The sequence below is a fragment of the Populus nigra genome, chromosome 2 (assembly GCF_951802175.1).
Source record: "Populus nigra chromosome 2, ddPopNigr1.1, whole genome shotgun sequence".
Lineage (NCBI taxonomy): Eukaryota > Viridiplantae > Streptophyta > Magnoliopsida > Malpighiales > Salicaceae > Populus > Populus nigra.
Genome location: NC_084853.1, coordinates 24,862,343 through 24,877,342, shown reverse-complemented (window position 1 = coordinate 24,877,342; position 15,000 = coordinate 24,862,343).

The window sequence follows — 15,000 nt, the reverse complement described above, 5'->3', positions numbered from 1 at the left end:
CAATTTTGGCGCCGTTGCCGGGGAGCTAGCAAGCAAAGGTAACAAATTTCTATTTGATTATTGGAAAACAAAAAAAAAATACATAAAAATAAAAAATCAAATGGCTGGTTTTACCGCCTAAAAAAAATAAAATTTGACCTCAACTTTTCGGATATTGGACTGTGGACTGGACTATTAATTGTTGGATTTTTGTTGGTTCAACCATTTTTCTTTTATTGTCTATTCTAATTAGTTTATAATATTTATTGTTTATATTATAAGGCTGGTTTTACCGCCTCTTGTTTATTTTATTTTATTTTGTTGTTTATTGTTGTTATTTTTCTTATATTTATTGTCTGAAGTGCTTGGCTGGTACTACCGCCTTTTGTTCATTTTATTTTATTTTGTTGTTTATTGTTGTTATTTTTCTTATATTTATTGTTTGAAGTGCTTGGCCGGTATTACCGCCTTTTATTCATGCTTGTTATAATTATCTTTTAATGTTTATTGTTGTTACTATTGCTTATTAGTTAGAGAGTGAATTTCTTAATTTGTTGTATTTTTATTTTTGAGCTATTACTTTATCTTTTACGTTTCATTTACTTTTATTTGCAATCTTTTTTTTTCTTTTTTTTTTTTCTTTTCCTTTCCTTTCGTATTCATATAATTGTTATATTATTGTTTTTTTTATCATGGCTAATGTTGAAGATGTAGAGGGTGAAGGGAGTGTTCAAGGTAATGGACCTCCACAATTCAATGATCAACCTAATTTTCGAACTCTTAGAGAGTATCTTCACCCGGCTAGACAAAGTACACCTTCGTGTATTATCTTACCTCTTAACCAACAAGCTTTCAATTTGAAACCGGGCATGATTCAACTTCTTCCCACATTTCACGGTATGGATTCTGAAAATCCATACATACACATTAAAGACTTTGAAGAGGTATGTAATACTTTTATTGATAGAACATGCACCGAGGAAACTATTCGTCTTAAATTGTTCCCATTCTCTCTAAAGGATAAAGCCAAGCTTTGGCTAAACTCCTTGCGTCCTAGGTCTATAGGTACATGGAGAGAAATGCAAGCTGAATTTTTGAAAAAATACTTCCCCACTCATAGAACGGCAGCCTTACAACGTCAAATGATGAATTTTTCTTGTAGTCCAAATGAGTCATTTCACCAAGCTTGGGAAAGGTTTAAAGACTTGTTAAATGCATGCCCCCACCATGGTTTTGAGATGTGGAGGTTAGTGAGTTTCTTCTACGACTCTCTTACCGCAGATTTTAAAAAGCTAGTGTCAACCATGTGTAATGGTGAGTTTTATGACAAAGAACCAAGTGAAGCCTTTGATTTCTTTGATCAATTGGCTGAAAACACAAAGCAATGGGAGACTTCTCTCCCACTTCATGTTGAGTCTAGAAACACCATTTCTCATTCAAGTGGGAAGTTCCAATTGAAAGAGACTGATGACCTCAATGCTAGATTAGCCTCATTGGCTAGGAAAGTAGAGTCTCTTGAGATTAAAAAAGTGCATGTCATGAGTGAACAACAAGAGGAAAGTTGTGTTGTTTGTGAGAGCAAAGGGCATAGGACAACTGAGTGTCCTACCATTCCAGCCTTCAAGGAAGTGCTATATGGCCAAACTTCTGATTCAAGTAATGCTAGAAAGCCATTTTCAAACCAAGTAGGCAATCCCTACTCTGAGACCTACAATCCTGGATGGAGGAACCACCCAAATTTTGGATGGAGAAATGAGGGCCCTTCAGTACCTCAAACATTTCAACCTCCACCCCAACCATTTCATGCTCCCACACATAACACATACCAACCACCTCATAAGAGATCCCTAGAGGATACTCTTCAACAATTCATACAAACACAAGGAGGAATCAACAACCAAGCTTACAAATTTCAAGACCAGACCAATAGGACCTTAGATGACATTCGAAGTCAACTAACCAAGTTGACTCAATCACTAAGCATTCAAGAGAAGGGAAAGATCCCAGCTCAACCAATGCCAAATCCTAGAGGTCAGGTACACATGAGTGAATCCTCATCTAGTGAACCTTCAAACCATGAACAAGTCCAAGCCATCACTACCCTAAGAAGTGGAAAGATTGTTGACAAAGCTATAGGTTTTGGGATTCCTAGAAGTATTGTGGAGGAGGAATCTAGGGAAAGTGAAGAGGAAATCAAAACACAAGTGACAAATGAGAGCTTGAGTGACAAAGAAGGTGAGATAAATGAGAAAGAGATGAGTGAGAAAGGAGATGATTCAAGCAAAATTGGAGTCAAAGTGAGTGATTTAGAATTTGTTCCTAGAGCACCATTTCCACAAAGGTTAGGGAAACCTAAACATGATCTTATGAACTCAGAAATCTATGAATTGTTCAAACAAGTGAAAGTCAACATTCCACTCCTTGATGCAATTAAACAAGTCCCATCTTATGCAAAGTTCCTCAAGGACTTATGCACAGTCAAAAGGAGATTGAATGTGAAAGAAAGAGCCTTTCTAACTGAACATGCTAGTGCCATCATCCAGTTTAAGACCCCTCCCAAATACAAAGATCCTGGTTGTCCTACCATTTCATGCATTATTGGAAATCATAAGATAGACCAAGCTTTGTTAGATTTAGGAGCAAGTGTGAATTTGATACCCTACACTGTTTACGAACAATTAGGTTTAGGAGGAATCAAGCCTACTCGAATCACCCTTCAATTAGCTGATAGGTCAATCAAGATTCCTAGGGGTATTGTTGAGGATGTGTTGGTCCAAGTAGATAAATTCTACTTTCCTGTTGATTTTGTAGTGTTGGACACCGCACCTATTCAAGGTTCTAATGCTCCCATCCCAGTCATCTTAGGTAGACCTTTCCTAGCTACATCCAATGCTTTAATCAACTGTAGGAATGGGGTGATGAAATTGTCTTTTGGGAACATGACTGTGGAGATGAACATATTCAATGTCTCCAAACAAATTGGTGAACACGAGGACATTAGAGAGGTGGATTTGATCCAAACAGTTTGTCAAGAACACTTTGAGAGAGAATGGATAAAGGATCCATTGGAGAGAACTTTAATTCATGATGAAAGATTTTATTCTTTGGAATGTGTTGATGAGGAAGTAAGAGAACTCGAGACTTATCTAGATCCAATGCCTCTTATGTCAATAGGTCAATGGACCCCATCATTTGAGCCTTTGATTTCACCCCAAGTGAAAGCTGAGGCATCTCTTGTCCAACCTTATAAACCAGAAAGGAAGCCTTTACCGAGTGATCTTAAGTATGCATTTCTAGGGGAAGATGAATCATATCCTATTGTGATTTCATCAAAACTTAGCATAGAGCAGGAACAAGAACTTTTGAGAGTGGTGAGAAAACACAAAAAAGCAATTGGGTGGACTATTACTGACTTGAAAGGAATTAGCCCTCTTTTATGTACACATAGAATCTATCTTGAAGAAGAGGCTAAAACTGTGAGGCAAATGCAAAGACGATTGAACCCAAACATGAAGGAAGTAGTAAGATGTGAAGTGCTTAAGCTACTTGATGCGGGTATCATTTACCCCATTGCAAACTCAAAATGGGTTAGTCCAACCCAAGTTGTCCCAAAAAAATCTGGAGTCACGGTAGTGAAAAATGAAAATAATGAGCTAGTACCAACTAGAATCCAAACTGGATGGCGTATGTGCATTGATTATCGTAAGTTGAACATGGTGACTAGGAAGGACCATTTTCCACTTCCATTTTTAGACCAAGTGCTTGAAAGAGTAGCCGGAAGAGCTTTCTATTGTTTTCTTGATGGATACTCAGGTTACAACCAAATTGAGGTTTCTTTAGAAGACCAAGAAAAAACCACTTTCACTTGTCCTTTTGGTACCTATGCTTATAGAAGAATGCCTTTTGGCTTGTGTAATGCACCAGCCACTTTTCAAAGGTGTATGATGAGTATCTTTAGTGACATGGTGGAAAATTTTTTGGAAGTTTTCATGGATGATTTTTCAGTTTACGGGGATTCTTATGAGTTGTGTCTATTGCATTTAGAAAAAGTTCTTGAAAGGTGTGAAAAGAGCAATCTTGTACTCAATTGGGAGAAGTGTCATTTTATGGTGACACATGGCATTGTCTTAGGTCACATTGTCTCTTCAAAAGGGATAGAGGTAGATAAGTCAAAGGTTGAAGTCATTCAAAAATTACCTACCCCTAGGACTGTGAAAGATGTGAGATCCTTTTTAGGACACGCTGGTTTCTACCGAAGATTCATTCATTCTTTTAGTACCATTGCCAAACCATTGTGTAACTTGTTGTCACAAGATGTTCAATTTGATTGGACATCAAAATGTCAAGAAGCTTTTGAAAAGCTTAAAGGGTTGTTGACCACTTCACCAATCATGCAAGCTCCTGATTGGTCTTTACCATTTGAACTGATGTGTGATGCTAGTGATTTTGCGGTAGGGGCTGTTTTAGGACAAAGAAAAGATAAGAAGCCTCATGTCATTTATTATGCTAGCAAGACTTTGAATGATGCTCAATTGAATTACACTACAACTGAAAAAGAACTTTTAGCTGTAGTATTTGCATTGGACAAGTTTAGGTCTTATTTGGTTGGATCTCTTGTTATTGTTTTTACTGATCATGCAGCATTGAAATACTTGCTCACAAAACAAGATGTCAAGCCACGTTTGATTCGATGGATCCTCTTACTCCAAGAGTTTAACCTTGAAATTCGAGATAAAAAGGGAGTAGAGAATGTAGTGGCTGATCATTTGTCCCGTCTTTCAAGCTATGAGACCACAATTGATAAATCTCCAATAAATGAATTCTTTGCTGATGAAAATTTATTTTGTGCAGGTACTGTTTCCTACATTGGCTCTCCATGGTATGCTGACATAGCAAATTACCTAGCCACAAGTCAGATTCCTTCTCATTGGTCTAAACTTGACAAACAAAAATTCTTGCGCAACGTGCGTACCTTTTTTTGGGATGACCCCTACCTATTTAAATACTGCCCTGACCAAATTGTTAGGCGGTGCATCCCTGATCATGAAATTCCAAGTGTCATTAATTTTTGTCATGCATTAGCCTGTGGTGGGCATTTCTCTTCCAAGAAAACCACTGCCAAGATCTTGCAGTGTGGTTTTTATTGGCCCACCATGTTCAAAGATGTCCATGCCTTCTGTGTTGCATGTGACCGATGCCAACGACTAGGTAACCTTACTAGGCGTAACATGATGCCCCTAAACCCCATTCTTGTTTTGGAAATATTTGATTGTTGGGGGATTGATTTCATGGGACCTTTTCCAAGTTCATTTGGTTACCAATTCATCCTTGTAGCTGTTGATTATGTGTCTAAATGGGTGGAGGCCATTGCATCTCGAACTAATGACCATCGAGTTGTGGTCAAATTCTTGAAAGAAAACATTTTCTCTCGTTTTGGCATGCCCCGGGCTATGATTAGTGATGGGGGTAAGCATTTTTGTAACAAGCCTGTTGGGATTTTGATGAGAAAATATGGTGTAATTCACAAGGTCAGTACCCCCTATCATCCACAAACTAGTGGCCAAGCTGAGTTGGCAAATAGGGAGATCAAGAACATTCTAGAGAAAACAGTCAATCCAAACCGTAAAGATTGGTCCCTACGACTAGTTGATGCTTTGTGGGCATATCGCACTGCTTACAAGACCTCTTTAGGAATGTCTCCTTATAGGCTAGTTTATGGAAAGCCTTGTCATCTCCCTGTTGAGATTGAGCACCGTGCATATTGGGCCATCCGGCAATTCAATGATAATGAAAACGAGGTTGGCAAAAATAGAAAGCTTCAATTGGATGAATTAGAGGAGCTGAGAAATGATGCATTTGAAAATGCAAAAATTTCAAAACATAAGATGAAAGCTTTGCATGATAAACACATTTTTAGAAAATCCTTTCATGTTGGTCAAAAGGTTCTCTTGTATAATTCACGATTACATCTCTTTCCTGGGAAGTTAAGGACAAAATGGATTGGTCCATTTGTGATTAAATCCATCTCTGAGCATGGTGCATTTGAGGTAGAAAATCCTAAGAATGGAAATGTTTTCAAAGTAAATGGTCATCGATTGAAACCTTATCTTGAAAACTTTGTGGCTGAAGTTGAGACATTGGATCTTGAAGATCCAATACCATTGTAGTATCAGAAGTAATGAGTTTTTATTTTTATTTTTTTCATTTTTTTTTATTTTTTTTTCTCTTTCTTCCATCTCTTATATTTTCTTGTTCATGCATTAGGGACAATGCATTATTTTAAGTTGGGGGGGTGTGAGGTTCTTTATTTTCAAAAAAAAAAAAAAAAAAAAAAAAAACATCAATGTTTTCTTTTAGTTGTGATATGCAGGTAAAAAAAATCAAGCAAGAAGTCAGCTCATGTCCAATTCAATCAGACATTCATCCTTGAGAACAAAAGGGGAGTAACAGTTTTCTAATCTTTATACTTTTCTTCTCTTTCTTTTTTTTACATTGAGGATAATGAAAAACTTAATTTTAGATATTTGATTATGTTGAATGCTTGAGATAACCATGCTTGTTAAAAAAAAAAAAAAAAAAAAAAAAACTTGCATTCGTATGTGAATGAGACTTGTTTAAGATCAACATTACATTTTTGGATTCATTATTGTGTTGAACATTGCATGCTTTAATTTGGAATAGATAATATCTTATAAAGCAAGATATAGCATACTTTTTTCTTAAGATTATTGAAGTACATCTTTCCTTGTAAAAGTTGTGTGAGTTGTGTGATTATGCATGAAAGATGAGTGTGATGCTTTACTTGTGATCATCCCTTTTGATCTAGTCCTAAACAAGGTTTAAGTAAATAGAGTAATCATTATTACACAAATGTGTACAAAATTCTATCTACTCCAATGTTTTGAGTTGCTCAGTAACTAGGGGTATTCATCACAAATGTTTATCTTTACGTCAAACGGCAGCTTGAAATATGAGTATGCAAAGCACTTTAAGTTTGTGACTTTGTGAGTAACCGGGTGCATTCATCACAAATGTTTGTATTCGCGTCAAAAGGGAAGTGACCACTTAAAGAAAAAGAATAAATAATATCTTCAAAAAAAAAAAGAAAAAAAAAAGAAAAAAGAAAAAAATATATATAGATATTTCTCTAGTTTGCTACCTTGTTTGTAGTAGTAAGAAGGGAAGATTACAAGTTGAGTTTTTGCGTGAATCAATTATGTTGGTTGCATGATAAATACGATTGAATTTGGAATTTTGTATGGATGTTTGATTTAGAGAATGTGAGTATGCTTATTTTTCTTTATTTGTTATTGTGTACACTAAGTTAAAGATACCAATGTTTGCATGATATGTCCTTTAAGTGTGATGAGTCGAGCCTAATTATGTTATTATTATTCTTTTTATTTCAAAGGTTTTATGTTTTGTTTTGCTTGAGGACTAGCAAAATCTAAGTTGGGGGGTGTGATTGTGCATCAAAAGTATCATTAAGTCTCTTATTTTACATATGTATTTATTATTTTTATTTGGGTTTTTTATAATAATTGATGTGATTTTTAGTAATGAAGTTTCTTTTAATGTCTCGATAGGTTTTTGGAGCTTAAATGAATTATTTCAGAAAATTCAACGTCGGAATTCGGAACAAAGAATTGAAGAGAAATTTAGTTGAAGATTGAAGCAAATCTTGGTTCAAATAAGTGCTCCAAATTTGCCCCAAAAATCAATTCTAGTCCAATTCTAGAAAAGAATATCATATGATCTATTTCAAGCCCAAACATGCCTTATGTTGTGTGCAAACTTCAACCATCAAACACTCAAGGTTTCAATGTCAATCTTAGCCCAAATAATAGGTACATTTGTATCCTTATTTGATGCTTAAATTCAGCCCCAAATCAGCCCCAAATCACCCTCCAAATCAGCCCAAACACAATCCATGATCCTACATGTCCACACAATAAATAACATTTGATTTATTTGGGTAATTCATTGATTCAAGAGGGCAAGCACATGGATGGAAAGCTGGAGGGGACATTGTGACATTATTTTGGGTCAAAAGAAGAAAGAGACAACTCATAAAGGAGGAAGAAAAACGTGCACCAAAGTGTTCTCCAAGCTGGCCTGGTTTGATTTTCCAGAACACCTTTCGGTGTTTTGTCCATAACTTTTGACTCAGATGTCCAAATGAGCTGTTCTTTAATGATCTGGAAAGCTAACAGAATGGCCTATAAATATGTCTCTAATAGCCATCTCCAGGAGAGGCTTCTAAAAGGGTCGAATTGCTGTCCAAAGTTAGAGTCAGATTTGTGTCCGAATTTTTACTGAAATTGTGTTGTGTTCTTCTTTATAGATTTCGGTTCTTTAGCTTGTAAAACTCATTATTTCAGTTTGATTCAAGTCATTTTATGTTTATTAAAGTGTTATTATATCTAATCATGGTTGGCTAATCTTCTTCTTGGATCCAAATCAAGGATGATGGTGGTTGAGGTGAGTTCTTTAAGATATGAATGAATCTTAATGTCTATCTTTTCATTTTCTTCATGAATGTTTATTATTGCAAAGAAATTTTAGAAATCATTTAGGTAATGTTATAATCTTGAATTTTTATGCACAAACCTTAGTTTTGGTATAGAGATTGCTTGATTCAATGTCTTACTTAATATGAAAATATTTGTACATTCTTAAGCAATAATCAATCTTCATCCTTTTAAACTTCATTGTAATATCTTCCGATCTAATATCACCATCGTTGATATTAGGTTGAGTTATCTTATATATGTTAAAGGAATCACCAATACATCACCATTAAAATTGATTTGGACCAAGACTTACTTTTTCTTGTCATTTAAAATCTATTTACACTTTTTCATCTTTGAAAACAAATCCATCAATCATTTTCAACCAAGTTATTGTTAATTTAATTTCTCTTGAGTTTTGTTTTGTTACCTAGCTTAATTTCCAGATCTAGCTCTCTGTGGATATGACCTCGATCTTACCGAGTTAATTGCTACATCGCACACTCGTGCACTTGCGAGTTAAAACAAGCCGAACATAAAAAGCGGTCAAGCACCGCCTTGAAGTACAATTCCCACCGAGCGGCGGGTAGAATCCTTTGCAGACGACTTAAATACGCGACGGGGTATTGTAAGTGGCAGAGTGGCCTTGCTGCCACGATCCACTGAGATTCAGCCCCATGTCGCTCCGATTCGTCCCCCCCCGAGCCCCTCCAGGGGCACGGCGTCGCGGAGGCTGGGGCGCGATCCGGCAGCGTTCACGGGATCTCGGGACCGGACAGTCCAAGGCTTGACGGAGAAGACCGCTGGTCTGGACATTGGGGCGGTGGCAGCCATGCCACCGGCGGGAAAAATCGGCAGCGCAGATTTGTGCGGCTGGGGGTTCGTCGGGGAAAATCGGCAGCGCAGATTGTCTGACGAGCATGGGCTGGACGCTGGACTGTCCAGGCCAGGCAGGAAAAGTCGTCGAGGGGACACGCTGACGAAACAGCGCTGGTTCAGGCACGGCGGGCAGTGCTGGAATCGGCAGCGCCGACGAAATCGGCAAAGTCGGCAGAATCGGCAGCGGGTGCTGGCGATGGGTCTGGACGGGCTGGATAGTCCAAGGCTCGACGAGAAAGACCACAGGTTGAGACACTGGGGCAGTGGCAGCCCGCGGGACAGTGTTGGCAGATTCGGCAGCGCAGATTTGTGCGGCTGCAGGTTCGTCGGGGAAAATCGGCAGCGCAGATTGTCTGACGAGCATGGGCTGGACGCTGGACTGTCCAGGCCAGGCAGGAAAAGTCGTCGAGGGGACACGCTGACGAAACAGCGCTGGTTCAGGCACGGCGGGCAGTGCTGGAATCGGCAGCGCCGACGAAATCGGCAAAGTCGGCAGAATCGGCAGCAGGTGCTGGCGATGAGTCTGGACGGGCTGGATAGTCCAAGGCTCGACGAGAAAGACTGCTGGCTTAGACACTGGGGCAGTGGCAGCCCGCGGGACAGCGTCGGCAGATTCGGCAGCAGTGTCTGTTTCGGCAGCGTTGGCTCGGAATCGGCAGAGCCGGCGAAATCGGCAAAGTCGGCAGCAGGTGCTGACTGTGAGTCTGCACGATTTATGGTCCAGGGCTTGACGGAAAAGACTGTTGGTCCAGACAAGGGGGCAGCGGCAGCCATGCCAACAGGGGGGAATCGGCAGCGCAGATTTTTCGACGAACATGGGCTGGACGCTGGACTGGCCGGGCCATGCAGGAAAATTCATCGAGGGGACACGCTGAAGAAACAGCGCTGGTTTAGACACGGTGGGCGCAGTGTTGGAATCGGCAGCGCCGATGAAACCGGCAAAGTCGGCAGAATTGGTAGCGGGTGCTGGCGATGGGTCTGGACGGGCTGGATAGTCCAAGGCTCGACGAGAAAGACCGCAGGTTGAGACACTGGGGCAGTGGCAGCCCGCGGGACAGTGTTGGCAGATTCGGCAGCGCAGATTTGTGCGGCTGCAGGTTCGTCGGGGAAAATCGGCAGCGCAGATTTTTCGACGAACATGGGCTGGACGATGGACTGTCCAGGCCAGGCAGGAAAATTTGTCGAGGGGACACGCTGACGAAACAGCGCTGGTTCAGGCACGGCGGGCAGTGTTGGAATCGGCAGCGCCGACGAAATCGGCAAAGTCGGCAGAATCGGCAGCGCAGATTTTTCGACGAACATGGGCTGGACGCTGGACTGGCCGGGCCATGCAGGAAAATTCATCGAGGGGACACGCTGACGAAACAGCGCTGGTTCAGGCACGGCGGGCAGTGGTGGAATCGGCAGCGCCGACGAAATCGGCAAAGTCGGCAGAATCGGCAGCGGGTGCTGGCGATGGGTCTGGACGGGCTGGATAGTCCAAGGCTCGACGAGAAAGACTGCTGGTTTAGACACTGGGGCAGTGGCAGCCCGCGGGACAGTGTCGGCAGATTCGGCAGCGCAGATTTGTGCGGCTGCAGGTTCGTCGGGGAAAATCGGCAGCGCAGATTTTGCGACGAACATGGGCTGGGCGATGGACTGTCCAGGCCAGGCAGGAAAATTTGTCGAGGGGACACGCTGACGAAACAGCGCTGGTTCAGGCACGGCGGGCAGTGTTGGAATCGGCAGCGCCGACGAAATCGGCAAAGTCGGCAGAATCGGCAGCGCAGATTTTTCGACGAACACGGGCTGGACGGTGGACTGTCCAGGCCAGGCAGGAAAATTCGTCGAGGGGACACGCTGACGAAACAGCGCTGGTTCAGACACGGTGGGCGCAGTGTTGGAACCGGCAGCGCCGAGAAAATCGGCAAAGTCGGCAGAATCGGCAGCAGGTGCTGGCGATGAGTCAGGACGGACTGGATAGTCCAAGGCTCGATGAGAAAGACCGCTGGTTTAGACACTGGGGCAGTGGCAGCCCGCGGGGCAGTGTCGGCAGATTCGGCAGCAGTGTCTGCCGATTCGGCAGCGTTGGCTTGTTGGCGCGGGGGGCCGATGCGAGTGGGGACTTGGGCAGCGGGCAGTGAAAGCAAGAGTTTCCCCGATGCTGCCGGGAAAAACGCTCCCCGGGATGGCCGGGTGAGATGACCCGGCGGCCCGCGACGGGTCATTCAATTCCATGCCCCGTCAACATAACTCCCGATGTACTGTTTGCTTTTTCGGAAGAAGAGATCCATCCCCCCATCCTCGGCCAGCCAAAAACGCTCCAATTATTGGCCGGGTGAGATGACCCGGAGGCCCGCGACGCGTCATTCAAATCACTGCCCTATCGGCTACAACTGCTGATGGGTGGGATTAGAGGCCTGCCATGGTGGTGAGGGGCGGCGAGGACCGTGAAAGCTAGAGTTTTTCAGAGGCTGCCGGGAAAAAGGCCCCTCGGGTGGCGGGGTGCGAGGACCAGGCGCGTCATTCAATTCTCTTCCCTATCAACTTGGCTCCCGTTGGCGGGATTGGAGGCCTACTGTTTGTTACAGGGCTAAAATCGTCAGGGGAAGAGCTGACGAAACAATGCTGGTTTGGATGCAGGGGGTAGTGTTGGAATCGGCAGCGCGGACAAAATCGGCAAAGTCGACAAAAAAGACTGTTGGTCTGGACATCGGGGCAGCGGCAGCCATGCCGACAGGGGGGGAAATCGGCAGCGCAGATTTGTGCAGCTGCAGGTTCGTCGGGGAAATCGGCAGCGCAGATTTTTCGATGAACATGGGCTGGAAGATGGACTGTCCAGGCCAGGCAGGGAAATTCGTCAAGGGGACACGCTGACGAAACAGCGCTGGTTCAGGCACGGCGGGCAGTGTTGGAATCGGCAGCGCCGACGAAATCGGCAAAGTCGGCAGAATCGGCAGCGGGTGCTGGCGATGAGTCTGGACGATTTATAGTCCAGGGCTTGATGGAAAAGACTGTTGGTCCAGACAATGGGGCAGTGGCAGCGCGGATTTGTGCAGCTGCAGGTTCGTCGGGGAAAATCGGCAGCGCAGATTTTTCGACGAACAGGGGCTGGGCGCTGGACTGGCCGGGCCAGGCAGGAAAATTCGTCAGGGGGCCACGCTGACGAAAACAGGGGCTGCGGAGTGGAAAATCGGCAGCGCAGATTTTTCGACGAACAGGGGCTGGACCGGCCGGGCCAGGCAGGAAAATTCGTCAGGGGGGCACGCTGACGAAAAGAGGGGCTGCCGCGTGGAAAATCGGCAGCGCAGATTTTTCGACGAACAGGGGCTGGACTGGCCGGGCCAGGCAGGAAAATTCGTCAGGGGGGCACGCTGACGAAAAGAGGGGCTGCCGCGTGGAAAATCGGCAGCGCAGATTTTTCGACGAACAGGGGCTGGACGCTGGACTGGGCCAGGCAGGAAAATTCGTCAGGGGGCACGCTGACGAAAAGAGGGGCTGCCGCGTGGAAAATCGGCAGCGCAGATTTTTCGACGAACATTCGTCAGGGGGGCACGCTGACGAAAAGAGGGGCTGCCGCGTGGAAAATCGGCAGCGCAGATTTTTCGACGAACATTCGTCAGGGGGGCACGCTGAGGAAAACAGGGGCTGCCGCGTGGAAAATCGGCAGCGCAGATTTTTCGACGAACAGGGGCTGGATGCTGGACCGGCCGGGCCAGGCAGGAAAATTCGTCAGGGGGGCACGCTGACGAAAAGAGGGGCTGCCGCGTGGAAAATCGGCAGCGCAGATTTTTCGACGAACAGGGGCTGGACTGGCCGGGCCAGGCAGGAAAATTCGTCAGGGGGGCACGCTGACGAAAAGAGGGGCTGCCGCGTGGAAAATCGGCAGCGCAGATTTTTCGACGAACAGGGGCTGGACGCTGGACTGGGCCAGGCAGGAAAATTCGTCAGGGGGGCACGCTGACGAAAAGAGGGGCTGCCGCGTGGAATGGCAGCCTACACGCAGATGCGAATTCGGCAGCGCACGATGGCTTGAGCAGGTCATGGGTTCGACTTGGCGCGATCTGAAACCTGGACGAGGGACTGTCGACGCTGGACGAGCCAGCGCGGTGGCCTGTCGTGCCCCGTTCAGGGGGGGCCTGCCGCGGAGACAGCCCTCGCGGGCTCGACAGCGCCGGCCAGCGTCCCCGACGTCGCTGGCCGCGGCAGGCGAGCTGCCGGGGTTCCCGCATTCCTACAAGAAAACGTCGTGCTTTCCACATGAAACCAATCCAGTAAAATCAGCCATATTTTTATGAGGCTGCCCACTGAATTTGGGGTCATTCCGGGCCGGTTCCTAGTTTTGCGGATTTACTCGATTTCTAATGGTAGGAAAATTAAAACAAATACTTCCCGACCTCGAAAAATTCTGGGAAAATTAATGAAGGTGGATTGGATTTTTGCCAACCTCTGTGCAAAATTTCAGCTCAAAATACCAAGAAATGAATTTTTTAGAGGGGGGGTGACAGCTGGGACCTAGTAGTGTCTCCCCCTGCCAGAGCTGCAATGACACTTATTGCTCTTTAGGGAGCCACCAGGCCGGCGCCCCTCAAAGACCACACGCGCGCGCGCGCCCGCCCGCGCTGGGCGCTGGGGCGCTGGGGCCTGAGGGCCTGGGGCCCTTGGGGGCCCTTGGGCGCTTGGGCGCGCGCGCGCGGCCCCCGCAGCCATGCCGCGCGGCGCGACGCGCGGACAGCCCCTGCTGGCTTGCTCTCTCGCCCGCGGGGGGGCTGCCTTCGGGCCCTGGCCCCCCGCGTTCTGGCCTGCCCCCTGCGTGGGAGAGGCTAGGCGCTGCAGGGGCCAGCCCGACGTCGCTGGCCGCGGCAGGCGACAGCCCGACATCGCTGGCCGCGGCAGGGGCCAGCCCGACGTCGCTGGCCGCGGCAGGCGACAGCCCCTGCTGGCTTGCTCTCTCGCCCGCGGGGGGGCTGCCTTCGGGCCCTGGCCCCCCGCGTTCTGGCCTGCCCCCCGCGTGGGAGAGGCTAGGCGCTGCAGGGGCCAGCCCGACGTCGCTGGCCGCGGCAGGCGATAGCCCCTGCTGGCTTGCTCTCTCGCCCGCGGGGGGGCTGCCTTCGGGCCCTGGCCCCCCGCGCTCTGGCCTGCCCCCCGCGTGGGAGAGGCTAGGCGCTGCAGGGGCCAGCCCGACGTCGCTGGCCGCGGCAGGCGAGCCGCCGGGGTTCCCGCATTCCTACAACAAAACGTCGTGCTTTCCACATGAAATCAATCCAGTAAAATCAGCCATATTTTTATGAGGCTGCCCACTGAATTTGGGGTCATTCCGAGCCGGTTCCTATTTTTTCCGATTTCCTCGATTTTTAATGGTAGGAAAATAAAAAAAAATACTTCCCGACCTCGAAAAATTCTGGAAAAATTAATAAAGTTGGATTGGATTTTTGCCAACCTCTGTGCAAAATTTCAGCTCAAAATACCAAGAAATGAATTTTTTAGAGGGGGGGTGACAGCTGGGACCTAGTAGTGTCTCCCCCTGCCAGAGCTTCAATGACACTTATTGCTCTTTAGGGGGGTGCCCCCTGACTGGCCATGGGGCGCGCTGGCCTGGCGCCCATAGGCCTGCCGCGGGGGATATGTGGGCTGTTGCTAAACTCGGACTAAG